Source organism: Perca fluviatilis, chromosome 3 (genome assembly GCF_010015445.1).
Source record: "Perca fluviatilis chromosome 3, GENO_Pfluv_1.0, whole genome shotgun sequence".
NCBI classification, from domain to species: Eukaryota; Metazoa; Chordata; class Actinopteri; order Perciformes; family Percidae; genus Perca; species Perca fluviatilis.
Genome location: NC_053114.1, coordinates 30,073,079 through 30,100,020, shown reverse-complemented (window position 1 = coordinate 30,100,020; position 26,942 = coordinate 30,073,079).

Below are 26,942 nucleotides of genomic sequence, written 5' to 3'. Positions count from 1 at the left end.
ATCCAATGTTGTCCGAACGTTTTCTCTTCTGCAGTTTTGAAAACACGAGGTGCGTGTTTTACAGGATCCAATATGTTCACCAGAACACAGAGAAATAGTCCACTTTTTAGGAAAATTAAGCTATTTACAGCAAACGCTTGCCTGTGCCTCCTTGTAGTGACTGAAGCCACAATGGAAAAACGGGGCAGGGAGGTGAGTCGGAAAGCTTTATAGGCTCAGAACCCATGTGGCGTTCAGGGTCCCGGCAGCCAATGGGGATTCAGACCTTCCGCCATTTTGAGAGTGACATATTATAAGTGTGACTTTTGGCTGCTACAGTAAAATGGAGACCTCACTCTTTGTTTGACAGGCCCGATGTGCTTTTCTTTGTTTTTTTTGTTTTTTTCCCAATTGGTTTATTACATTTTTCAAAAATGATGTAGACAAAACAATGAACAGTGCAAAGTTGTTCCAAACAGGGTATTATGCAAATGTTAACCCTTGTGTTGTCCTTCGGGTCCCAGTGACCCGAAGGACAACACAAGGATTATGTACTTCCGTTTACTTTGTTGAGAATTGCTCTCTAAAACCGTTTTTTTTTAAAGTAAGTAAGTAAAGTTTATTTCTAGAACACATTTAAACACAGTTTAAGCTGACCAAAATGCTGTACAAACAAGAACTAAGGTGCTGTATTAACCCTTGTTTAGAGAGCAATTCTCAACAAAGTAAACGGAAGTACATAATCCTTGTGTTGTCCTTCGGGTCACTGGGACCCGAAGGACAACACAAGGGTTAAAGCAAAGACAGAGCACTATTAAGACAATACAAACACTACAAACAAGAGACAAAGAAAACAAAAAATACATACAAAGAAAACCGAAAACAAGAAAAACAAATGCTGTGGGCTGGTCTGCTGTCCGTCATATCATATCAGTAAGTACATCACTCAGGGATATTTGGAAAATGCACGTCTCAAATGTATTGAAAGAAGGGGTCCCATATTTTATTGCATTTTCTCAGTGAGCCCCATAGTATACATGTAATTCTTTCCAATTTGACAAAATCAAGATCTTCACTTATCCAATGGGGATGCAGAGGTGGTGCCGGAGATTTCCACTGTAATAAGTTCCAGCGTCTGGCGGGTAGAGTGACAAAAGCTACAAAGCCTTTTTCTGAGGAAGAGAGTGATAGCATGGGTGGAATTACGCCAAACAATGCTACTATAGCATTTGTATCAATTGCTTTCCCAATGACCTTGGACAGTGAACTAAATAGTTCTATCCAGTAAGATTTTAGAGTGGGGCAAGACCAAAACAAACAAGCTTGTTGACTTCTGTTTTCTGGGATTTGGGGTGTTATTTTGTGTCTCTGGTGCTTCCACACGCATACAAACGTTGAAAAAAATTCATCCATGCTGTTTTAAGTGAGATACGTGTTTCTGAATGTGTTCTGCCTCCAGTCTCCGGGTGAGCTGTTAAAAATCTGCACGGCTTTCTACGTCACTAGCTGAAACGAGGGGCCTAGGGGGCTAACCGTTAGCATGCTAGCGCTAGCATGCTGGCTCGTCCTCAATGGCAAAACACTGCTACAACACACACAAATTCACCCTAATCTACAAAATAAATTGTATAGAACTACTTACATGTCCCTGTTCTGCAGGTATTCCACGCAAAGTTGGAAGTGCACCCTCATTTAGAAGAAGTCTTCCAGCTAATCCTGCCTTGTACAGGCCGAAGTTGGAGAAACAGCTGGTTAGCTCATGTAATCCTTACCTAGTTACTGCCATTGACATATATATATAATGGACCAATAGACCCCCTTGCTCTGGACGGAGACCAGTGAAGGCTATTAGAAGCACTTTTCCGGTGATCTCTTGCTTTACTGCGCAGCCTCCAACTGAGAGAGACAACGTAAATGTGACGTGAGCAACGTGTCTGAAAGTTGTAAGTCTTCTGGTAGCTGTGCCAAGAGAAATCTCAATCATTCCCAATCTTACAGAGACGGAGAGTGTAGGTATATGTAAGGAGATAACATAAGCACAGGCTAATTATTGCTAACTAACATGCTAGTTAACATTAGTAATTAAACCTAAACAGCTAATGTAAGTCGAAACTGCCTGCGAGCTTCTCCTGTACTATACGGTAATTCCTCTACTGTGCGACAGTAAGTCACTTGGTTATGACAGTAAGTCACTTGGTTATGACACAATCGTTAGCCTATTTTTACAAAAACGTCTGCTACGGAGCCATAACGTAATGGAGCCTTTTATACATTGTCGTGTTTCTTTAGAACTAAACAATGGACAAATAGAGTCTTTAAACGCTTCAGATGTAAAGTTATTCGCAGTCAAGTGATGAAAAAAAAAAAATGGCGGTCAGTGAAATGCTAACAGGAGGTGATACCTTTGTAGCAACAAAATGGCGCCATCGAAGGTTTGAGTTCTGAAGCGAAGCTTACCCCCTTGGTTACTGCGCATGTGCGACTGACAACAAAGATCTTACAGAAGTTGGGAGGTCTCACTCTGTAGCTAAAACAAAGACCTGACACTTGGTGAAAAGAGGCACTGCAGCAATGTGCAGTACATCAAAAATATGGTGTTTTTGGAAAATTTAACCATGTAAACCTATTTTGATACAATCTCAAATTACAATTATGAAAATTTCTCAGTTAACTATTGAAATTATGCAAAAGTGTTATCAATATAGGTCTTTAAATGTCTTAATACCTAGGTTAGACCAGATATTAAATGCACCATCTGCTAAGGATGGGGGGAAAAGTATGGTTCACAATTATTAGGGCGGCTGTAGAAAATGTTTGCAGACCAAAAAACCTTCTGAACTGATTCCAAATTCTCAAGGTTGATTTAAAAATTGCATTCTTAGTGTAGGGACCAGTAGGACTCTTAGTAGGAGAGTGAGCTAATGCTGAAAGTGACACCGGCCCACAGGAAGCAGTTTCAATCTTAAGCCAGACAGGTGGGGAGCTATGCGAGCCAAAAATGTAGCCAGAAATGTATTATTCTAATATTGGCTGCCCAGTAATAAAATCAAAAATTTGGTAGTGCTATTCCCCCCCAATGCCCCGGCCTCTGTAAGAACTGCTTACGTCTCCTTGGCGTTTTCCCATCCCAAATGAAACCTAAAATCGTGGCATCAATTTGATGAAAAAAGGTAAATGGAAGAAAAATGGGTATGCACTGAATAAATATAAGAATTTAGGGAGGATGTTCATCTTGACAGAGTTAATTCGGGCAGCTAAAGACAGATTCAACACTGACAATCTGTCAAAAGCCTTTTGTACACAGGTTAGAAGTGGGTCAAAGTTAGCTTTATAAAGGTCCTTAAATTTCACCTGAACACCCAGGTAGGTAAAGCTATGTTTTGCAGTTTTAAATGGCAAGGTATGTAGTGGGTATTCATGTGCAGCCTTATTCAAGGGAAATAACTCATTTTTATTTAGATTCAATTTATAGCCAGAAATGACACCGAATTAATTAAGAACAGAGAGAGTCACAAGGACAGAGACCGAGAGGTTAGAGACATAAAGAAGAAGATCGTCGGCATAAAGAGAGACTCTTTGTTCCACTCCGTTTCTGACGATACCTGTGATGAGGGGGTTACTTCGAAGCACAATGGAGAGGGGCTCAATAGCTAAGGCAAAGAGTAGGGGGCTGAACGGACACCCTTGACGGGTGGAGCGATGGAGGGGAAAGTATTTAGATTGGGTGTTATTTGTCCTCACTGAAGCTAGGGGGGATGAATATAATAGCTTCACCCACAAGATGAAGCCACCACCAAAGTAAAAAAAAAAAATATATAGAAAAGATATCTCCACCACACGGTCGAAGGCCTTTTCAGCATCCAAGGAAAGAACAGCTTCCAGTACAGAGGTCATGGGGGAGTGGTAGATTGTGTTAAAAAGTCGCCTCAGGTTAAAGAAAGAGTGCCTATTTCTAATAAATCCAGTCTGGTTGGGGGAAATAACGATTGGCAACACAGCTTCCAAGGGTAGGGCAAGCATTTTGGATAACAATTTAAAATCCACATTTAACAAGCTAATTGGCTGATGAGAGGAACAAGTAAGGGGATCTTTATCTTTTATTATATTTAGAATAAGGGAAATAGAAGCTTGATTAAGCGTTGGGGGCAAACTAAGAGATTGAAATGACTCGTTATTAGGGTTGGGCATCGAGAACCGATTCCTAATCGGAATCGTTTCAAAAATTACGATTCCATCGGAATCGTTTCTTTATTGGAATCGTTTGGAGGATTTGGTTTCAAATCTGATCATGGGTTCCAAATTTAATATGCGCAAGTTTTGGTTTCCGTAGCAGCCAGGCGCTTGTTGTGTTGCAGCCGTGCAGCACACTAAGCAGAGCTCTAGTATGGCTTTATTTTGCATTGAAAAAGCTGTAAAACTGCAAACCACCATTGAATCAAAGTAAAACTTTCCTCTTATTTGTGAAAATAGGCATGTGACCCGTTTCAACTCCACCCATCAAAGAATCGGAATCGAGAATCGATAAGAACCGGAATCGAAAGGAAAAATCGGAATTGGAATCAGAATCGTAAAAATCCAAACGATGCCCAACCCTACTCGTTATACATATCCATCAAAACAGGGGCTAATTTATGTTGAAATTTCCTGTAAAACTCTATCGGGTACCTGTCCGGGCCTGGGCATTTGCGACCCTACATAGTTGTAATAGCAGCAGCGAGCTCCGTATTACTCATGGGGCTCTCCAGCTGTTGGGCCATATCTGGCTGGACTAAGGCCGGCCATACACTGGCAGCGTCGCGTGAGCATGGCGTTTCTGTTGCGTGTCAGCCGCGTGGATTTTTCTATGTCTTTACACACCAGAAACATTTCTGATGCGGCGCTGCTGCTGCTAGCCTTGTCTGTACATGTACGTTTCGAATTGATTTACTGCACTCAAGCAGTAGTATACTTCATGTTAAACATAAATACTGATTGATTTGATTACAGCAAAGTATTCGTGTCAAAATGACATATAAACATCTTTTCCTTTTCTATTTTGCCTGGAAACGCTTCCAACATGCTTGCATGTCAGGTGAAAAATAGGCGTCGGTTCTATTTCTAGCATGCACGCAAACTCATTCATAAAAGTTCTGTTTTAATAGACCTGGAAGGCGTAGCAACCTTCGTGGAGGAATGGTCTAATTCTGGGCTAAGCCAACAATTAAAATCACCACCCAGCAGGAGGAAGTGGGAGGAGCTATCAGGAAGGCTAGAAAAAAGCTGCCTAAAGAAATCAGCATTATCCCAATGAATTTCAGTGCATTTTCATCAGTGTTTTGAACTAACCCAGGCTGGGCCATTTAGAGCACACAAAAGTGAGTAAAAATATCAAGATGTAACAATGGCAGGCAGACCAATCCCACAGCAAAAAAGGGGATTACACTAAACAAAACTTACAGAAAAAGAAACAAACCTATAAACCACACACCATAAATGGACAAAACCCAGATCCCACCCCTGCACAGGCATCTCCACAAATGAGATGCATGCCAAGAACATCTCTGAACACAAAAACTCCTAAACGCTCCACGGTAGCCCTAACATAAACCTAATGCTACCTGAGAAAAAATGTGACTTGTGGAAAATTGAAAATTGTACTTGGAACAATCCACCTGGGAAGTGTAGTCCTCATCAGAGCAAATCGTCCACGATTCAGTCATGGGCGACTGCAGTATAATAAAGAGAGAGACAGGAGAAAAAAAAAAAAAAAAGGCTATATGTATATACTCTCATCCTGTGGACCGGGCAAGGCACCTGGGAGGTGTAGCCGACATTAATGTAGAAAACCGTTGATGCAAAAGAAAAAAGGGGAGAAAAGAAAAGAGCGAGTACCAGGTCGCTATTTACAGTTTTTATTAATAAAGTCAGTAGCCACTGTAGGATCCTCAAACCTGTGTGAAGTCCCGTCTGGCATGGTGACCCTCAGTATCGCCGGGAAGAGAAGGCCGTACTTGACATCTAGAAAGGAGCGAAGGCTGCGTTTAGTATAGAAATCCTCTTACCTCGGTAGAGAAGAGAGGTTTCCCCAGCTCGCTTAAAGATCAGACTCTACACATGAAAAAAGTGTACTCTAGCAATAATGGCTCACGTGGTTTCTCTTCGTCTGGCTTCTCTCGTCCCGATCGGTGTGCGCGGTCAAGCAGGGCCTTCTCCACCAGTTTAAGCGCGTCTTGGAGGAGCTGGGTGACAAAGTCGGTGGCATGGGGTCCTTCCACTCCTTCAGGCCCACCAATGATGCAATGTTATTTCTCCTGGATCTACCTTCTAGATCCTCATGCTTTTCTTCCAAACGTTTCACCTTCAAAGTCAGCGTGCCAACTGCAGCCTCCAGATCGCTTATCTTAGCACTGTGGTCAGTAGCTGCCCGCTCCAACTCGTTCACGGCCACTTCATGAGCTTCCACCATGCACTGAAGAGGTTCAATTAGGCTTTTAAATTCTTGCCTCACTGATGATATTTCGGAGCGCAGGCTTGTTGACATTCCCGAATATGTCACTCTTGACGGAATCCATCACGGCTTGTAGGAGTGTAGCATCAAGGGGGTTACCAACGTTAGCTTCCCCCATTGTCGGTGTGGCAGAGTGCGGTGTTTTGCGGCCTGCCCTCGCAGAGTCTTGCTTTCGCTTAGACATAGCTCTCGGTCAAAAATCGAAATAAGACAGCTAGAAAGCTTCCCAAGTTTGTTTTAAAATTGTTTCGGACAGATTTGGTGAAAAACAGTACAATATAAAGTGTTTTTAAGTCACATTATCTCAGAGCTGTAAGTGGACACGTCTACTCCCTTCCGTGCTCCATAGCGCCCCCCTTGCTTTTCTTTGTTTGAGAAAGACATTACGTGTAGGCCGCAAATCCTTTGTCTGAGAAGACACGTTTCCCTTTGAGATCTATGTTTAATATCCAGTTTAATTCTCCTTTCTCTGGTCCCAACAGATTCGACCCCTGGGCCGCTGCGATAAGGACTGAGACCTGGCACACGGGGCACACGCTCTACCAGGTGAGCTACCATGGCGCCCCTCTATCAACCTTTTAAGTTGGTTTTTTTTGTACAGTATTTGTGGCGACTAAAGCATGTTACAATTTATATGATTGTTTCTGCAACTCAAAGCACTTAGTTAATGTCAAGGAAAGGTCGTGGCATTGGTTAAATATTGCAAACAAGGCCTTTGCATTCCATCATGTACATCTCTGTGTTGACTTTTTTGTTGTTGTTGACATTATTAAACCAAGACCACAATCTTAACCTTAACCTAATTAATTGTTTTAATAGCTTAAACCTCTGTCTCTATATGTTCCGTCTCCTTGCCTCTTTTCCTCTCACTTACACCTGTTTCTGTCTCTCTCTCTGAAAGAAAAGAGTGAGAGAAAGTAATTCTCATTCAGCACATCAATTCCCACTGCAATCACAGGGAATATGCAATTAACGGGGAAAGCCTTCAGTCAATAGCACGTTGTGTGTACTCATACACCTTGTCTACCCTCTGCTCTTCCCTCGCTCCCCCTCCTCCAACTCCTTCCCTCCATTCCACCGTCCTCTTTATTTGAGTATTTTCTCTACTCTCCTTCTCTACATTTAAACCTAGATCTTCATGGAAAGAGCTCTTTGCTCCCTCTCCTTCCCTCATCGTCTTGCAAATCATTTCTCATTTAACCACATCTCATCATCCCTTACCATTATCATTACCACCCCTCCACTCCCCTGCATCCCTTTCCTCTTTTCCTCTTTACAGTACCTCTCTCCCTCCCACCAGCCCTCACGCTCACACAGCTTTCATCATTATCATCACCACCTCCTCCCAATCTGTTTACTCTCTCCACCCCCACTCCCTTTCCACCTCACTCCCTCCTTCAGTAACTCAGTGGCATCCTAATTCACAAGTTCTTCTCTCCTGCTTTTCTACACCTATTTTCCATTTTCTTCCCAGTGTTGGTGCAAATGGCTCCAAACCAGAAAATGTGCCAGTGTCCCCTCAAATTCTCTGGGTGCTTCCAAGTGTGTCTCCCACTCATTATCAATGGAACCAGTCTGGAACTGGTCTCTTACTCACATCATGAAGTGTGCATTGGCTCTTTTGTTTCTAGCTTTTGGAGGAACTTGTACATGTTCACAAATTTAACATGTATTCCTCTCCTACTCTTCCTTTTAATATGCTCTGTTCTTATTACCCACTCATCCTCCTCTGACCTATTTCATAATCACTGCCTCATCTGAGCCATTATACGTCACCTTTTCCATCCTCCTTTCCTCTTCTGTCTTTTCTGCCGTACTGCAATCTCTCAATGCTTCCTTTATCATTATTTTCTTTTTGATACCCTTGATAGTTATTCTTTTCCTGATACTTCTTTCTTTCTTGTAATTCATTATGCAGAGTTCATGTCATATCAATCAGGCTGTAATTACGAGCAACCGAGTCGGAAAAAACATTCACATCAGGATCCTAGTTGTAATTCCAAGTCTGCGATATCGGGACTTTACGAGAGCAACGATATCCTCCACTTGATGAAAAGAACTAGGGAACAACAAACCTTTGGCAAATTGCTGCAGAGCCTTTATCACTGGCAGTTACATCGAAAAAAATCCACACAAATCTCACACAAACAATTCAGCTAATTTAAAAGTACATACACTGTTTGGTTGAAAGGTTTTCCTGTTTTTCCCATCCACTGACATCACATGAATGCAGTATTTTAACTCATATTACAAATGTTTCATTTAGATTAATAATCTCGAAGATTTCATAGCGCCGCCGCAGGAAAAAGCAGTGACCTAACCTGACACACGCACACACACACACACACACAGAACGTCAAAGCTGTGTTGTTGTTGCCACAGCCAGAAGACACATTTAGTTTCAAATGAAGCTGGAGGCAGCAAAAACACACACACACACACACACACACACACACACACACACACACACACACACACACACACACACACACACAGCTGTCTAAACTATTTAAAAATGGCGGTTTTGTTCAGGACACCCCCGTCTGTCGCTTTCACGTCACCTTTTGGTATCCGCTCAGCTCGCTTGGAACCTCGACGGAGGTGGTATTAAAAAAAGTACCTAGCAGGTACCAGGGACTTTTTTTCATAATGGAAAACCAAAAAAGGCGAGTAGAGGCGAGTCGAGCAGGTACCATGTAATGGAAAAACGCCATTAGAGATTGTAACTTTAAGTGGTTTTACATTGATTGCCATTACAATGATTCTTTATTTAGCAGATCAAGATACATTTGAATATCATGCCAGCCATCATTTTCAGTCAGTTAAAGCTAAGACATTAAATATTTAAGCATTTAAACCAATAAACCCTGATGGTAACAAAATCTGAAGGGCAACAATAATTCGACAGGGAGTGCCAAACATGCACTAGGAGTTCTACCCAGGTATGGTAGTTCTTTCTTTCAGCTAATTAAGGACTTTATGTATTTAAAATCAGCAGGTGTCTCCAAAGTTGATAAGTCACTATGGGATAATTTTATTGCTGGAGAGAAGAAGGGAAAGTAAAAGAGCTGAAGTTTTAATCAGGACAGATGTCTATGTTAAGAACTTGATGGAATCACCAAGGATTTCTTTTGTATTCTCCTCTTTTTCTTCCCATATCTTCTGCACTCCTTTTCGTCTCCTTCTTGTCCTCTTTTTCTTACTTTTTTGATTTCTTCCCCAATTTGTCTGCCACCTTTTTCTTCTTACTCTGCGCTAACCTTCCCTTGTCTTGTTCGTCTTGGTCTTGCCCTTCCTCAGCTGTCCTTGGTTTTGTAAGCATAGTCTAACATCCCTGTTCATCTTTGTCTCAAATTCTGTCTGTCTTTTTATTTTCCTGACTCTTTTTGTCTCGTTGCCTCCATGTCTTTTAGATTCTCTCCCCTCCTTCGTCATTTTCTCTAAAAGGCGTCATGTTTGACTTTGAGCTCTCTTAGGAGAACAGGTGTGTTCTGCGCGCACACACACACACACACACACACACACACACACACACACACACACACACACACACACACACACACACACACACACACGCATACACACGCATACACACTTACTTCACCTCCAGAAAGAGGGCCTTGTGTTTGTCTGGGAAGACTCTGAAAGACAACTTGGGTATGGTCCAGCACAGCAAAGTAGTTCAACATTCTGTTCTCATATGAATGAGACGTCTTAAAACTTTTTTCTGTCAAGTTGAATAAATATAGTGGCTCACCTTGAGACCTGTTCTCATTAAAATGTGCCGGTTTACTTGACCTGCGGGGACTCAAGTTGAGTTAATTAAGGCTCTGCTCCGTTGACCCTGGCTCCGTAAGATATACTGTAGTTTACTACTTTTGTCAGGAATTCAGACACAATAAGAAAAGGTTTTGTAACCTGGTGCCTATAGGCAACATACTGTACTGTAAGAGTGATTTTGGGTACCCATTGTGAACAGGTTAACAGCACAGCCTGTAGTTAATCCATTATAATTGGATGTAGATGATACTAGTCTGGTTTAACGGTAAAGCCTTTGACAGAGCTTACCTTGTGCTCTTCTTCATTTAACAACACAGTGACTTCTCAGTCAGACTCCGAGGTTTCTGGGAGGCAGGCTAAATGAAGATGCCATGACAGCCACCATTATGTGCTATGAAGGGCAACATCACAAACGATCAGAAACAGCATTTCTTCCTAAATTCTTTAAAGGGGTGATACAATGCAAAACCGATTTTACCCTGTCATAGTTGAATAACGACAGTTCGGTGGGTAAATAGGACATACATAGAAGCTCAAAATCCCATTGACACCCCTTCACTATGAAAATCTCATATTTTGAAACTGCCGCTGAAAACGGGCGAATCTCAACAAAGCTGGAAGTTGACGTCAACCTCCCAAAAACCGGAACCTTTGTCACAGCCGTGGGTGTATTAAGAGAACGGTCACGCCCCAACATTTACATAGGCTACACAACTGACCTGAGATCAGGTAGTCTTCCGAATCTAGGTCACGCAGATCTCTGCTATTCCATTACAAAATTCACTTCTGAAACTTTTTTTATGCGAGAAATCAACTATGTAAGGCTCAAATATGGGCCGCTTTACGAAAATGGATGGCTAATTGCAAATTTTGTCCGACTGTGTGTCTGAGTTCAGCGCCGGTGCTGCCTGTGTAGCTGCCTCGCCGCCCGGCCTGCGTTCCTTCACAGACCCCGGCCTGCTGTGAGGTACTTGGTACTTGGTCACGACTGGCAGCCCACAGCACTCCATACCCGCGCAAAGTCACCGTCTCTTGGGCTAATGACAACCAAATGCCCCTGCCCTGACAGAGCTCCAGGGCCTGCAACTCCCCTCTTCCTGCTAGCTAAATGCCCGGTGTATGTGAGTGAGAGCGCGGTCAGCGAGCTTGTTACGCCAGCAATCTCTTACCACAGGTTTCAGTTAATCTTTTAATGTGTGTAATTATAATCAGGGTGCGAACTACGGGGGAGCTAGGGGGAGCTTGGCTCCCCTTAATAAGACATGGGCTCCCCTGAAAACGTGATTTGTGAAATTTTGGGGGGTCTCTAAAAATATTGACAATGTGTCATTTTGACGTGCAATTTCAGTTTTTTGTAATGTGATCATCGTGGATTATTATGTGTAAAACTGCAAAAATATCATTCATGCATGTAGGCGATTTGAACCTAATTCACTTCAATAAAGATAACTATACATGCTATTCGTGTTATGAGCATCAAGGCGTGGCGCTGCGGTGCAAATTCAACTCATGTTAACCAGAGACAGTATATAAGAAGATGTTAACTCAAAGATTCGTAGAAAAAATATAAACGTTGGAGGCCATTAATCGGCGCGCAAAAACCTTGAAATCCATTCTGCAGTAAGCATCATATAGCCATGGCAAAAAGAAAACAAGGCAGTTTAAGTAATATTGGTTTTACTAAGAAATTGTGTAGCGATGACGTTAATAGCACGACTAATTCACCTTTTGCAAGCCCTGTTGGCACACCTCCCCCCGGGGTGACAACGCAAGAAGAAGCTGAAGAAATAATGTCCTCTCTGGCTGAAGATGATCCTAACCCCTCTTGCTCCTCTCTCTCCCGTTAAATTGGAACAGCCAGCAGTGGAGAGACTGGAAGAGCCGATATACATGGCTGTTTGTTAAGGATGGAAGCTTGGGGTGCGTCGCTAAGGTGTAATTGAATGGAGGAATTCTGGTATTCTTCGGTAGCCTGAGTAACTTTAACCGTTGTTCATGTGAAATCTCAAAGACAGCCTGATGCTTTGTTTATAGACTATTTGTGGCTGGCTGTTTGCTATTTGACCTATCTACTCCTGTCGATAAAGTATAATAGGGTAAATCCTTTAGTGCATACACTTGTAGCTGTTATGTATCTTTGTATCATTGTAAGTCGTAGCGCACGGACCCCCACATGGAAAAAAAAGTGGGCTCCCCCGAAGGCCACGGTATAGCTCGAACACTGATTATAATGTGTTGAGTTACTTAAACAAACGATTGGGGAAATAAACACCGCTTGACCGTGAGTCTCATTGATAGAGCCTGCTGCTGGATGTAGCTCTATCAATGAGAGCTAGCTAGCCTCCTCTTAGAATTCCCCTGAAATTCACAAATATTCATTAACTTGAAATCGGACACCGTTGTTAGCTATATAAGATATTTAGCTAGATGTTGTATACGTAGCGTGACGAAATTCAAACTGTAAATATACTCGAATTACGACCAAAAATGAAGCTAACTATCCGTGATTTGTAGCTACACAGGTAGCTAGGATTGAAGGGACCGTTGCAGCTAACGGAAGCCCTACTCTTCACAAATATTCATTAATCTGAAATCGGACACCGTTAACTTTATAAGACATTTAGTTAGATGTTGTATACGTGGCGTGACGAAATTCAAACTGTAAATATACTCGGAATTAATCTAACTACAAATCTACATCCAGCAGCAGGCTCTATCAATGGGACTCGCGGACAAGCGGCGTTTATTTCCCCAATCGTTTGTTTAAGTAACTCAACACATTATAATTACACACATTAAAAGATTAACTGAAACCTGTGGTAAGAGATTGCTGGCGTAACAAGCTCGCTGACCGCGCTCTCACTCACATACACCGGGCATTTAGCTAGCAGGAAGAGGGGAGTTGCAGGCCCTGGAGCTCTGTCAGGGCAGGGGCATTTGGTTGTCATTAGCCCAAGAGACGGTGATTTTGCGCGGGTATGGAGTGCTGTGGGCTGCCAGTCGTGACGGAGCTCCAAGTACCTCACAGCAGGCCGGGGTCTGTGAAGGAAGGCAGGCCGGGCGGCGAGGCAGCTACACAGGCAGCACCGGCGCTGAACTCCGACACAGTCGGACAAAATTTGCAATTAGCCATCCATTTTCGTAAAGCGGCCTATATTTGAGCTTTACATAGTTGATTTCTCGCATAAAAAAGTTTCAGAAGTGAATTTGGTAATGGAATAGCCCTATAAACAATGTATAACTTTGCAGTGTCTGAAATATGAGAGTCTCCCATGTGTTTCTATGTAGTTTGCTCAAACCAATCAGCACGTAGCTCATTCGGAATATTAATGAGCATACCGTATTTGGAAGAAAAGCTCTTGTTCCAAATAGAGCCATATTCACAGGGTAGTTAAGGGCCTAATAAAATAGCATTCGGGCAATTTTCAGCCCAACCAATGTTACATACCCTATTAGGAGACCTTAACCCTTGTGTGGTCCTTTGGGTCACCGGGACCCGAAGGACCACACAAGGATGATGTACTTCCGTTTATTTTGTTGAGAATTGCTCTCTAAACCCTGTCTCTTGTATAGTAAGTAAGTAAGTAAAGTTTGTTTCCTAACACATTTAAACACCGTTTAAGCTGACCAAAATGCTGTACAAACGAGCACCAAGGTGCTGCATTAACCTTTGTTTTGTCCTTCGGGTCACCGGGACCCGAAGGACCACACAAGGGTTAAGGAACAGTGTAAAATACCCTATATAATCATTCTATCACCCCTTTAAGCCAAACATTTCCTGGTTCCAACGTTCTCTGTTGTATATTGTCCTACATTGAATATTTTGGGGTTTAGGACTGTTTGTTGGACAAAACAAGACATGAAGATGTTGCCTTGGACTGTGGGAGATCATGATAGATTTGTGACAGATTCACTATTTTTTTTTTTACATTTAACAAACTAAACAATGATTTGAATAAACAAGAGAATAATGGGTAAACAAATTGATAATGAAAATAATTGTTAGTTGCTAGTTTCATAATATTAGTTCGCATTATTTATTTATATTTAGAGTTACAACTCCAGGCCTCAACTAAAACAGTATGCTTTGCTGATTATCACTGTCATTCTGATCTAACGCAGAGGACACTCTTCACATAAAAGCAAAATATTGTGGGATGAACAGCAACCATTGACCCATCCTTAGTTATCCTGTAAATCTTCCAGTAGCTCTAAACAGATATTGGGCCAAGTGCCGACTGTGGCTCCTGCTGTTGCTCAAAAAACTAAAACCCCTTTGAAGCAGAGCATTGTTTTACTCAAAGTTGAAATATTTTACCTTCTAACTCTCTGTGGTCTGTGCTCGAAAAACATGCTAAACTTTAAAGCTGTTGGAGACACACAACAGTACTTCTTTTCCCCTGAAGAGGAAAAAAGAAGAAAACCGAGGTCTCCAGTGGAAATGCAGCCTCGTTGCCTCTGGGAACTTTGAAGGAAATGATTGTTGGACAAATCATTGCTTGTGCCTCTGACCGATTGTTGCTTACCTGTTAAATTACAGGCTGTAATTAACCACTTACTGTATGTTACCATTACTAGACTAAGCCCCCTCTCTGTTGCAGCTTCATAGTACTGTCATATACCTACAGTAATTACAATTATTGACCACAAGACAGTAACTGGTGATATATCCTCTCACTGTGTACATTTTTTATCACATACAGTAATTTACATTTGGTCACCTGTAATTTGAACGCTGTAACTTTTAATTGACTGTATTTTATTTTGTGGTAACTTAATTATATTTCCAGTCAGTCCTGTGTAATTATCAGTCTTTAAAATAAGTAGGGATGTGGGCCTGTAATCTTTGATAATAAACCTAGTGCATATTGATTGTACTTCTGTCAGAGGTTCTATAAAGGTGCTACTTTAAACATCTAATGTAAGTCTTGCTTTGTGTAAACTTCAGGTACAAAAATGTTTTCTATTTTAAAAGGTGAATACACAGTCAAAAAACTGGCACACCTCATATGAAAAAATTGCGAACATCATTATTAAAGCAACCAATCTTTTTTTTTCTGATAAGAATCATTAAAGAGGAATGCAGTTCAGGCCTGGATGTACTTACAGTTTTTGCACAATGAGGTCAAAAAATAAACAAACAGATATATATGCAGTGGTAGGCTATATATATATATATATATATATATATATATATATATATATATATATATATATATATATATATATATATATATATATATATATATATATATAGTTTTTTTTAAATGTCTTCTATTTTCAATTAATGTCACTGCAGACACTGGTTTATAATTTATTTCTCCCCCACACTCTGTGTAAGGTTAGCAGTTCCTTGCAATAGAGGGCAAATGGCAGCACCTCCTTTTCTTCTGTTTTGTCTATTCACAATAAAGTACAAGACCCTGGGTAGTTTCATTAGTTCTCAGTGCATACATGTTTCTACAGGAAGTGTTAATGGTTTCCTTGGCTACTGACTTCATTCATTGACTACAGCAGGACAGATCTAAAGTTAGCTCTCCAACTTGTCCTTGTTGAAGCTGATATTATAGCAGAACTATTCAAAGTCGCATCTCATGCCTAGCCATATAATTACAGCAAAGACCATCCTCAGGATTATTGTAGCTTTTATTTAATGAAACTACTCCTTGTTGAGAGGTGCTCTTCAGAGGAGTGCATACACCAGAGCCCAGCCCCAAGCTACAGCACAAATCTAGACTGCTTCTGAACAACTGCATGATGGGCGTTTGCTGTGCTTGTGATCTCTGCCATGGATGTGGATGGGGACACGTTACTATTGCTGAGCTACATGGAGGAATCTTTCAACAACACATTCAAATGTACTCGTAGTGATGCCTTTCGACAAAAACGGGATTCACATCACCAACTCTACAGGGAAATGATGGTTCATTATATTTGATTCTGATTCATTCTGTACTGGTTCATGATCAACAATGTACATAAACCTAAACTTCAGTTTATACTATCACACTCCTGCTCTCTCTCTCTCTCTCTCTCTATCTCTCTCTCTCTCTCTCTCTCTCTCTCTCTTACTCCTCTTTTTAGTTATCTTTCTCTTGCAGTCTATCTTTGACCAGTAGATGGCAGCCTGACTACACTCATCTGTAAAAAAAAAAAGAGCTGTCCATGGTGCTGAATGGATTCTCTCTCTCTCTCTCTCTCTCTCTCTCTCTCTCTCTCTCGAATCTATCTCTCTATCTCTATCTGTCTACCTACAGTATTTATCTGTATGTGTTTATCTGTCTGTCTCCCATTCTGTCTCCTTGCGTCCCTGTCTGCCTGTTTGTTAAAGAGCAGCAGCAGATGTGTGTTGTGTCAAACGACCCTTTTGTCTAGGTTGAGACTAGTCTTTTTAGGTGTGTATGCTGTTATGAAGACTCCCACCAGTAGATGTAAAAAATGATTTTGTAAATGTATATAAAATGACTAAACTAGCCCTATGCACAGAGAGCTACCAGCTTGATGGATGACTCACAGGAATGCTGTGAAATGGCTCAACCCACACACACACACACACACACACACACACACACACACAAACACACATTACACACACACACACACACACACACACACACACACACACACACACACACACAGCCACTCACTAAAACACACATTACACACACACACACACACACACACACACACACACACACACACACACACACACACACACCGGCTGTCAAAGCAAAAAAAACAAAAAACTGCTGTTGCCTATAAATCCTGTAAACTGGTCAAAGGACCCAACGTGGGCTGTTTAGGGGTCTGAAGCGAAATGAGGATTAGCTCAAATTCAGTGTTTGTTCACGTTGTAGTACTGTAACTAGCAGACTGTATTCTGATTATTCCAATCTGTAAAAACAACAAATACAAATCTATCTAGAAACATTTTAGCAGATTCATGTATGTGTTAAGAGGCTGACTTGTATTGGGCCGAGCAGCTGGGACTGAGATGTCCCTTAAGGTGCAGTACCACTAAATGACCGCTAGATGCTGTAGTTTAAAAAAGAAGAAGCCATTACAACCATGCTAATATACAATTCTGTTGTTGTGTAATGGCTTTTTACATAAAAAAATAAAATTAAAACTAAAGGACAGGTACATTTAACAAGGTGTTTGCTTGATTGGCTCCAACAACTGCCAAGATAAATCCTCATCTAAACTCTGAGAAATCTCTCAAAAAAACTATGGGTGATGTCAAAAAAAGCTTTGTCAGTTTTCAGAGGCTATACTTTGGGCACCCACTCACTAGCTTTTCTGCATTGTGCGACCGTATTTTGGGTGACACCCGCTGTGAAATACTGTAATAGGCAAAATTTGGAGTGACATGTAATTTGCATTTGCCTCTAAACGCTGCTGCTGTTGGTCGTCTCGGTGGCTCAGTGGGCTAAGTCTCCACGTCGTGTTTGTAGCGTTGTAATCTTGTTAGCGTGATCCTCTGCACATGCCACCAGGGACCGGGGATCAATAACTGGCTCGTGGCTCCGCTTGGGACACACACACACACACACACACACACACACACACACTTATAGAGATGAGAAAATCAGAGTAGTGTTTATATGGCACTAAGATTGATTGGCAAGATGGAGAGGGTGATGATTTTTTTTTGATTAACGTCATGTGACCTCAACTCACACAAATGTGCTTCAAAGTAAGTATTTAGTGCGTGTTTGGCAGGCTTGGACCGGCAGCTTGCCTTCCTTTCTTCAACCTGCCACTTTTTCCTTTGCTTTTTCTCCTTTTTCATCAGCCTTTCCCTCCCGTCGTCCATTTCCTTTTCCTTCCACTTCTTGTGTTCTCCCTTTGTCCCCACTCCCCCTCCATCACTGATGACATCATCCCAACCTTTTGTACCTCCCTCCCTCTTTCTCCCTGTTCCCTCTTTTTTACCATCTCTCCTTTTCCTCCCTTTGTATGTCACCTCCCTTTCTCATTCATGCAGCCCTTCTCTTGTTTTTATTCACTAATGTCTTCCCTTTCTGTCCCACACCCCCTCTCTTTCCTGAAGCTCCCCATCTCTCATTCCATCACTTCTTCTTTTCTCTCTTCTCCCTCTTTTCTCCCCTTTCCCTCCTTCCTTCCCTTGCTATCTTTCCTGAAATTCCTTGTCTTCCTTTTTTCTCTCATCTATCCCTCTTTCCTTCCTCTCTCCTTTAGCCTTCCCCTTCCTTTCATCCCTCTTTTACCCTTTCTCGCCCCCTTTTTTTTTTCTTGATACCTCTTATTTTCCTGTTCTCCCCTCTCCTCCCCTTTTTTCCTCTCTCAGTCTCTGTCACTTTTTTCTTCATCTCTTTTCTGACTCCCTCCTTTCTCTTTCATCCCTCTCTCTTTATCTCATTTTACTGAAATCCCTTTTTTCTTCTTTCATTTCATCCATCACTTCTTGCTCCACCTCTCCCTCTGTCTTCACTTACATTGTTCTTTTCTCCTTCCTATCTCCTTTTCATGCTTCCTTCCTTCCTCTCTTCCCCTTTCCTCAAATTGATGTCCTTCTTCCCTCCTTTTCCCTGTCATTAATCTCCCCCTCCTTTGTCTCTTTCTTAAACATCTGTCTTTTCTTCATCTGTTTTTTCTTCCTTTCTCTTTCCATCTCATTCCTTTACTGGTTCTCCTCTCCTGCCCCCCTCCCCTGAACCCCCCCCTTCCTCACCCATCTTTCCTCTTAAACCTTCCTCCCTCTCTCTCCCCTCCATCTTCATCTTTCCTCCCTCTTCAGTATCTCTTTTATTACTTTTCCCTATTTCCTCTCCCTCCCTTTCTCTCCTCCTCCACTATCTTTCACTTTTCCTCTCTTACTTATCTCTTACTTTCCTGACTAACCTCTCCCTCCCTCTCTCTCTTTGCGTCTGCCTATCTCTCTTGCCCCCCCCCCCTTCTCTCTCTCTCTCTCTCTCTCTCTCTCTCTCTCAGTCGTCGCTAGCTCGCCGTGCTGTGCGGACCTACCAACCACCTCTCTCCACTCCTTCCCTGAATCTCTTCATCTCTCTCCTCCGGTCCTCCGGTCTCTGCTATGACAGCTCACACCAGCAGCGTGTTGCCCGATCTCAGACCGACAACCCATCAGCGGTTATCCTGTCCAAACGTTAACATGGACATGTGTGTGTGGGATATTCGTGATTGATCTTCGGGTGTAATTATTTTTTTTGTATAAAAACGAAAGAAAAAGGAGGAGGGGGGGGCCGTCCTCTTTTACCCCCCTCCGCTTCCTTCAGCCAAGCAGAGCGGCAAGGTGGGGAGAAGGCTTTCAAATTAAGCCAGCTTGGATTTATTAAACAGCAAAATGACGGATTTGGTAGCGCCGGAGATGCTGTTGATGAGGAGGAGGCTGAATGTAAAGAAAACGGGCAGGCTGAGACGCGACCTCCCGCTTCTCCTCCTGCTGGGGCTTCTCTTCGGGGATTTCTCCTCGTCCAAGGGTGAGTTTTGGAGGTTTTCGGTTTGTCTGCGTGTCTGTGTGCGTGCCCGCGCGCTTGCGCGCGTGCATATATGTGTGTGCGCGCGTAGAGGGGATCAGAAAATTGGCAGGTTGGTTTGTTTGCGTGTGAGCGCGCACGCGAGAGTGAGAGGAAGGTGGTTAATTCGTGCCGTTTCGTTGCTGCGAACAGCGTTGGTGTCTGTGAATGTGTGTGTGTGTGTGTGTGTGTGTGTGTGTGTGTGTGTGTGTGTGTGTGTGAGAGAGTGTGTGAGAGAGAGAGAGTTCCGTGTATAAGCTGTGTGTGTGCGCGCTCGCCTCTCGGGATGGCGTGCGTATGTCCTTTTGTGTGTGCGTGTTTGAGATAGCAAGAGGTATTGCAAAAGAGAGAATGGGAGCTAGCCTACATACAGGCACATTGAGTTATTGTGTGTGCGCGCGCGCGTGTGTGTGTGTGCGCACGTGTAAGAGAGCGAGAATGCAGTGGCCAACTTGGACACAGTAATACATCTGGGGAACAGTGTAGGCATGCTAATTTTTTTTGGCCTCCATGCTGTGCAGATATTGTCATCAAAATAAATAAGCCAACTCCAAAATCAATCACAGATCACTTAAACAAGACTTCAGACAGTTTCTCCAAGCGAGAGGGGGATCACATCTGAAACCGAAACAGTTAAAAATCTTGTTTGGTATGAGGCAAATCTCGGAAACTAACTTAATGACCTGTGTTACTGTCTACAAATGAGCAGACTCACGACTGTGAGAGATGGGGTGAAATTTCTCCTGGAGGGCATTTAGAGAGGAAATCCCATAATCACTGTATTACATGGCTTTGTGGAGTCACACAGAAGAGTACTGTAGTTGTCTCAGTGGCTGTCGAGAGTCTGATGGTATGACAGGGAATTGGTGGTGTGTGTCAGCAGCCCGGCAGGTCTGTGTTGGTGGGGATAGTGACCAAGGAGGTTCCTCATGTTATAAATGGATAGATGGATAGAGAAGAAAGTGTTAACATTCTCCTCGTTTGGTGGGAGCGTTACTGTTACTCGGTTTATCAATAGCTTCTCTGTGTGCACTTCCCTCTCTTTCTCAATACTTGTCCCTCTGTATTTCTGTCTCAGTCTCTCCCTCACACACACATTTGTCAGATTTTCCCGCTCTGCATTAAAGAACAAAATTGTCTCTCGCCAGGTTAAAATTCCTGATAATTATGTGTGTCACAGTATTTTTTTTGTGTAGTGCCCATGCGTTTTCCTTACTGCTGATCTATCTCTGGGTGTTACATACTGTGAATTATTTTGTGTGCGTGTGTTTGGTGGTGTTCTCTTTATCTGAATTCCCCTGCCTGACATGCAGGCCGTCAACCTCGAAATAGAGGAATTTGAGTGAAATTGTGAAAAGTGGGATTGTGGCAAAGTGTTGTTGAATATGATGATTGTGCGTTTAAGCGGTTTGTGATTATATCAACTGCTTCTTATCACCTGCGATTCATCTTTCACTCCAATCTGTCTGGGTTTGTATTTGTGTTTCCTGCGTTGTTTATCAGCTTTAAAATCTGCATTTTTTTTCCACCCACAAGCATAACCACTTTTATAGGGACAGAATATATGCTGCAGATTCTATATTAGATAATTCTGCTCAATTTAAATCAACAAAATGTAGAACATGCACATCATCTAAAAACCCTGACCCTGGCCACAAATGAAGCTTTTCCGTGTCACGGTATTGCAGCGTGATGTGCGTCATACCTGCAGCTATTTTAGTTATTGAAGAGTTAAACACACAGGAAGACAGAGTAAGAGAAAATTAAAGGGCAGACTGACATCTGGAAAGACAGACGGAGCGTGGCAATAATTTATTTCGTCAAACCTCAAACCCCAGATGGTTGCCAGCCTTTTAAATGTGGTGGCGCACTTTAAATTCCAACTCACAACTAATTATTGATTGTTTGGAAATGTCACTTAATGTCATAGAGTCAGGTATCTTTAGATATAAACTGAAGTGCAAATAAACAACCCAGGGGGCATAACGTTGGAGGAAAAAGTTCTATTAAAGAAGATTTTTGTGACACTGTTTGGTGATTACTGTTTTTTTAAAGTTCTCAATCCTTCACTGAGTTTCTAGCATAGGATGTTTCTGTTCTTGTTTTGACAATGATATTAGGGAGTCTTTTGATAATCAGATTATTTAATTCTGCCATTATCACATGCACTAAGTACATAATAAAATAATAATACATGCACATTTTACCCTGAAGTCTAATTTTAAATAAATACACAATTCTGAATTTATTTAAAAAGCAAGATTTAAATTCATAAAAATAGATTTAAAAAAAAAAACATGATTAATCATGAATCACAAGTATGCTTACTGGATGCCCATGTAACAATACCGTCCTACCCCTGTACAATCTTTAGGCTACATATATCTTACTGTGCTTCTTTATGAAAAGCTGAGAAAGAAAGGAAAAATACATTCAGCTCATTCATCAACAGGTTGTTGACCAAATGTCCAACTTTGATGATAATTCCCATAAACTTAGCTCTTGCTCATATAATTGATATATTGTTAACTGCTCTCTACAGGGGAATGTACAAAAGACATTTTGGCACTTATTTGCGCGCACGCACGCACACACGCACACACGCACAGGACATTTCAGTGACTTATTTTCTTTCATTCACTCATTTTAATGTATTTATCCTTATGAGGACATTAAAACCTGAATACACACACACACACACACACACACACACACACAGTAGCAGACGGTGACAATTAGCTGACATTGAATCAATGCCAAACAACAAGATATTGGGGCTAGCTGTCTGTCCCCCTGCCTGGCATACTAATATTACACACATGGGAAATGGATACACACACATACACACACATTCGCACACGCACACACGCACACACACACACACACACACACACACACACACACACACACACACACACACACACACACTGTTCCTGTGGATTCACTGTAGGTACATAAAACTGAGGGTATTCGACATATAGAAGAAGTGTGAAACGTGCCAATAAAAAAAATTCCGAAAGCATAATAACGTGAAAGAAATAAGAGGGAATGTAAGCCACTGCTAAAAATATACACGTATATATCTATATTTATATATAAAAGTATTTTATTTATTATTGACCTGTATAGGCTACTATATGTGGTAAATATTCTAAAAGCAAGTGATGTAGGTCACATGCTGACACCTAAACAAGTTCTATTCGCCTTACGGCACAATGAAAAGCTCATTGAAAAGCTAAGTGAGTGGACCTTGTGTTTAAGGTATTATATTTTAGCAGAATAGAAAACTTTACTTTAAGATTCTTTATTAAGCATTTATAAGAAGTAGCTAAACATGTAATAAATGGTTTATAATACATAATAATGTAGTTGCAAGCAGATATATAAGTATTTGTTAATGCATTTGTTAACAAGTCACTTCTGTAGAAACCTGTAAGTGGAAGCTGCTGTAGAAACCGACGACGATAAATGATAATTACAGGATATATTCTGAAAGTCAATAGTTACCATGCTCACGAGATGCTCGGCGATTCTCAGGAGTATAGTACAGTGCCTATATGCAGAAGCACATGTGTGTGCATGTGCATATTTGTCACTGTCCTTGTGCTTGATGATACATAGCTTAGGCCTACTTTAAATTTAAAAAGCTGTGTGTGTGGTGATGGGTGTATGCATGCACATTCGTGTGGGATTCCCTGTGTGTGTTTTAATATTTTTTTTGTTTAAAATGTATGACAAGCATGGGGGCACTTAAAACTTTCACCTCTACGTGGGAGAGACAGACTAAAAGGCACACACACATACACAGAAAGAGAGACACTTTGTTCAGGGTTTTCAGGTGCTTGTATAATAATTGAATCCCCTCAGTCACACCAAAGTCTACACACTGCGTGTGTTTGTGTGTGTGTGTGTGTGTATGTGTGTGTGTGTGTGTGTGTGTGCGCGTGCGTGTGCGCGCGCGCAACAGAAGGAGCGAAATATCTCATTGAGTACTGATGAATTTCAGGTACTTGAGGGTCCTTCTAGTTGTCCACGGAGACCAGAGAATACACACACACTTCAATGCAGTTAACTACCGCAGAGTACACAGTTCAATGGAGAGCAAAGAGGTGGTGTGTGAATGTGTGTGTGTAAGAGAGATAGTGTGTGGAGATAAAAGAGAGCTACAGAGAGATCTAATGAATACTGGAAGCAATGAACCATTTGTTTTTCGCTCTCGTTTCTGAAGTTCAGAATTTTCTTTATATATTAATGTATGTGCAGAACATGTGAAGTGAAAAGTGCTACTGTAGTGTCACAGAGTAGAGTTGACTATCTGAGAACACACAAAGTACATGTAAAGTGTACAATGGGTCATTATGCTTGTGATGCTGGAAAGGAAAAGTATCATTTAGCCGTCCACGCTTGCTTGAAAATGAGCAAGTAATCTATCTTTATAGTTTTCGAATGACAGAACTTTAAAAAGAGCCGTGGCCTACATACAGTAGACTAATGCTGGGCGAGAGGGTAGAGAGAGAAGAGGACAATATGGGTAAAGAAACAGAGAGAGATTGAGATAGAGGCAAAGATCAGAGCAAGTGTCTTAAAGAGATATTGTGACAAAGAGGAAAGAGAGGCACTTCTATGCACTGGGAGACAAAGTGAAAGAGAAAATGAAAATGTATTCCCCAGCAGACGCAATTAATCAGGTATTACTTTTCCATCTTGTGCTGCTCGGCAAGTAATGTCTGGCATTAAGTAATGACATCATAACCCTGTCTACCCTGAATTTATACCTCAGATCTGAAGGGGAATCCACTGAGCTGACCTAAAGGCACAAGCAAACAGGGCTCTAAAATCTGTTGATATTAATGACTGGACTTGAATATTTCATGCTTGCAGTAAATACTGCATCACACACAGCGGAATTGTACATCTATCTGTCATTTCAAATCAGAGAGGACAGCATGAAAAAAAGGAAATAAAAGAGCATGTGTATATCATATGAAATAGCATGACAGAGCTTGAAATTATGAACATCATAAAAGTGCTGTTGCATAGCTAGACCAATTGTGTTTTACCACCCATTAGTATTCATGAGTAAATGCCATGTCTCGTTTTTTTTGTCAGGCTCTTTTTCCTGAACCACCATGCAAATGTTTTTCCGAAATCTTTAAACCCAACTAACAGAGACCACTACATTCATCTTTTGAACTCTTTGCAGTGTCTGCATACATCCAACATCTTAAAAAAAGATCTGCAGTATGCTATTAAAAGCTCAAATATATGCCTGATGAAGCTATATGCTATAGCAGGCTTTAAAGAATTATAATTTACATCATGGGTTAAAACTTGGCTGGTACAGAGCTTTTAATGCGGCCACTTCGGCAAAGCAGTTTGTTGCTGTTTTTCTGTACCTTGTGGTGCAGACGCCTCGCTGTGGTGGGAGCTGAGGGTTATTTTATAACACAGGATTACTCAGACAGCCAGCTCTAAAAATAAGCATGAAATGAACCTCTCAACTGGAGTTTGTAATGAAAGATCAGTCGATGTGTCTACAAGACATCCATGACAACCAATATCCAAATTTAATTTGACAAATTAGTTAGAACTTCAACAGCTGATTGGTTTACATTTTATAGTTTTTTTTTGTTTCTTTTTGTCATATGTTAATAACAATTCTAATATACTGTATATAAATTATATTGGTAAGCAGCAAAGATGGTTCAACATGCACATTAACCGTTCCATGTTTGCATCAAATCAAGGTCTAGTCTATTTTACTCAAATTCCAGATGCCAAACATCAATTGCTATACAGTCTCTGTTACCTCTAGACATCTAAGATTCAGTGTAGTAGCCTATTCTTCAGCACCTTTTGATTGGCAGGGTTTGCCTTTCTTGGTTACATTGACTGTTACCATCATCTATGTCTATCGTCATCAAACTGGCTTTAGGTCACGACAAAAACAGGAAGAGACACAAGATGCCAACAATGTAAAGTATTTAATATAAAATTAATTTTATAAAATTGTGTATATACAGTACAGGCCAAAAGTTTGGACACACCTCATTCAATGTGTTTCTTTATTTTCATGACTATTTACATTGTAGATTCTCACTGAAGGTATCAAAACTATGAATGAACACATATGGAATTATGTACCTAACAAAAAAGTGTGAAATAACTGAAAACATGTCTTATACTTTAGATTCCTCAAAGTAGCCACCCTTTGCTTTTTTTGATAACTCTGCAAACCCTTGGTGTTCTCTCACTGACTACGTTTACATGCAGCCAATAACCCGTTCAAAACCGGAATATTAGCAATAACCCGGTCGCGCACGGCCATGTAAACACCGGCAAAAACCCGAATATGCTCATATTCCGGTTTTTAAAAACCCGAATATGCTACCTGGGTTACCCCTTTTCTAACCCGAAATCGGCATATCCCCATCAAAAGGAACATTGATTTGTGTTCTGCGCATGTTCTATTCGCAAGGAATCTTGGTCTTTTGAGTAGAGGAACTTCTTGTATGCGCCAGAAAACATAGTTATAATAATAATTATATACTATAATAATATAGTTTTATATATATATATATATGTCAATGCAGAAAACCTGCACGCAGTATACCGGAAGTAAACAAGAAGTAGAGGTAAACATGGCGAGACGCAGCACAGCACCACACTTTTGGAGCGAGGAGGAAACCAATTTCTTTATTAGTGTGGTGAAAACCATGAATATAATGTCTTTTGTTGACGGCAGAAAGTACCGAGATAGTGAGATTTATAAGAAGGTGACCGAAAAGTTATTGCGTCTTAAGGTTGTCCGTAGGCTACGTCCAGACGCTAACCGTGCGTCGCCGTTTACGTCGGGATATTGCCAATTGATTACAAATTCCATGTATACAGGAGTAACTCTCTCTGCTCACGCATGTAAACGGGTTATTCCGAATGTTTCAGAAACCCGAATAGTGACCTTAACCCGACCATAACCTGAAAATTGACAGCTTGTAAACGTAGTCAATGAGCTTCATGAGGTAGTCACCTGAAATGGTTTTCACTTCACAGGTGTGCCTTGTCAGGGTTAATTAGTGGAATTTTTTCCCTTATTAATAAAAAAGCAAAGGGTGGCTACTTTGAGGAATCTAAAATATAAGACATGTTTTCAGTTATTTCACACTTTTTTGTTAAGTACATAATTCCATATGTGTTCATTC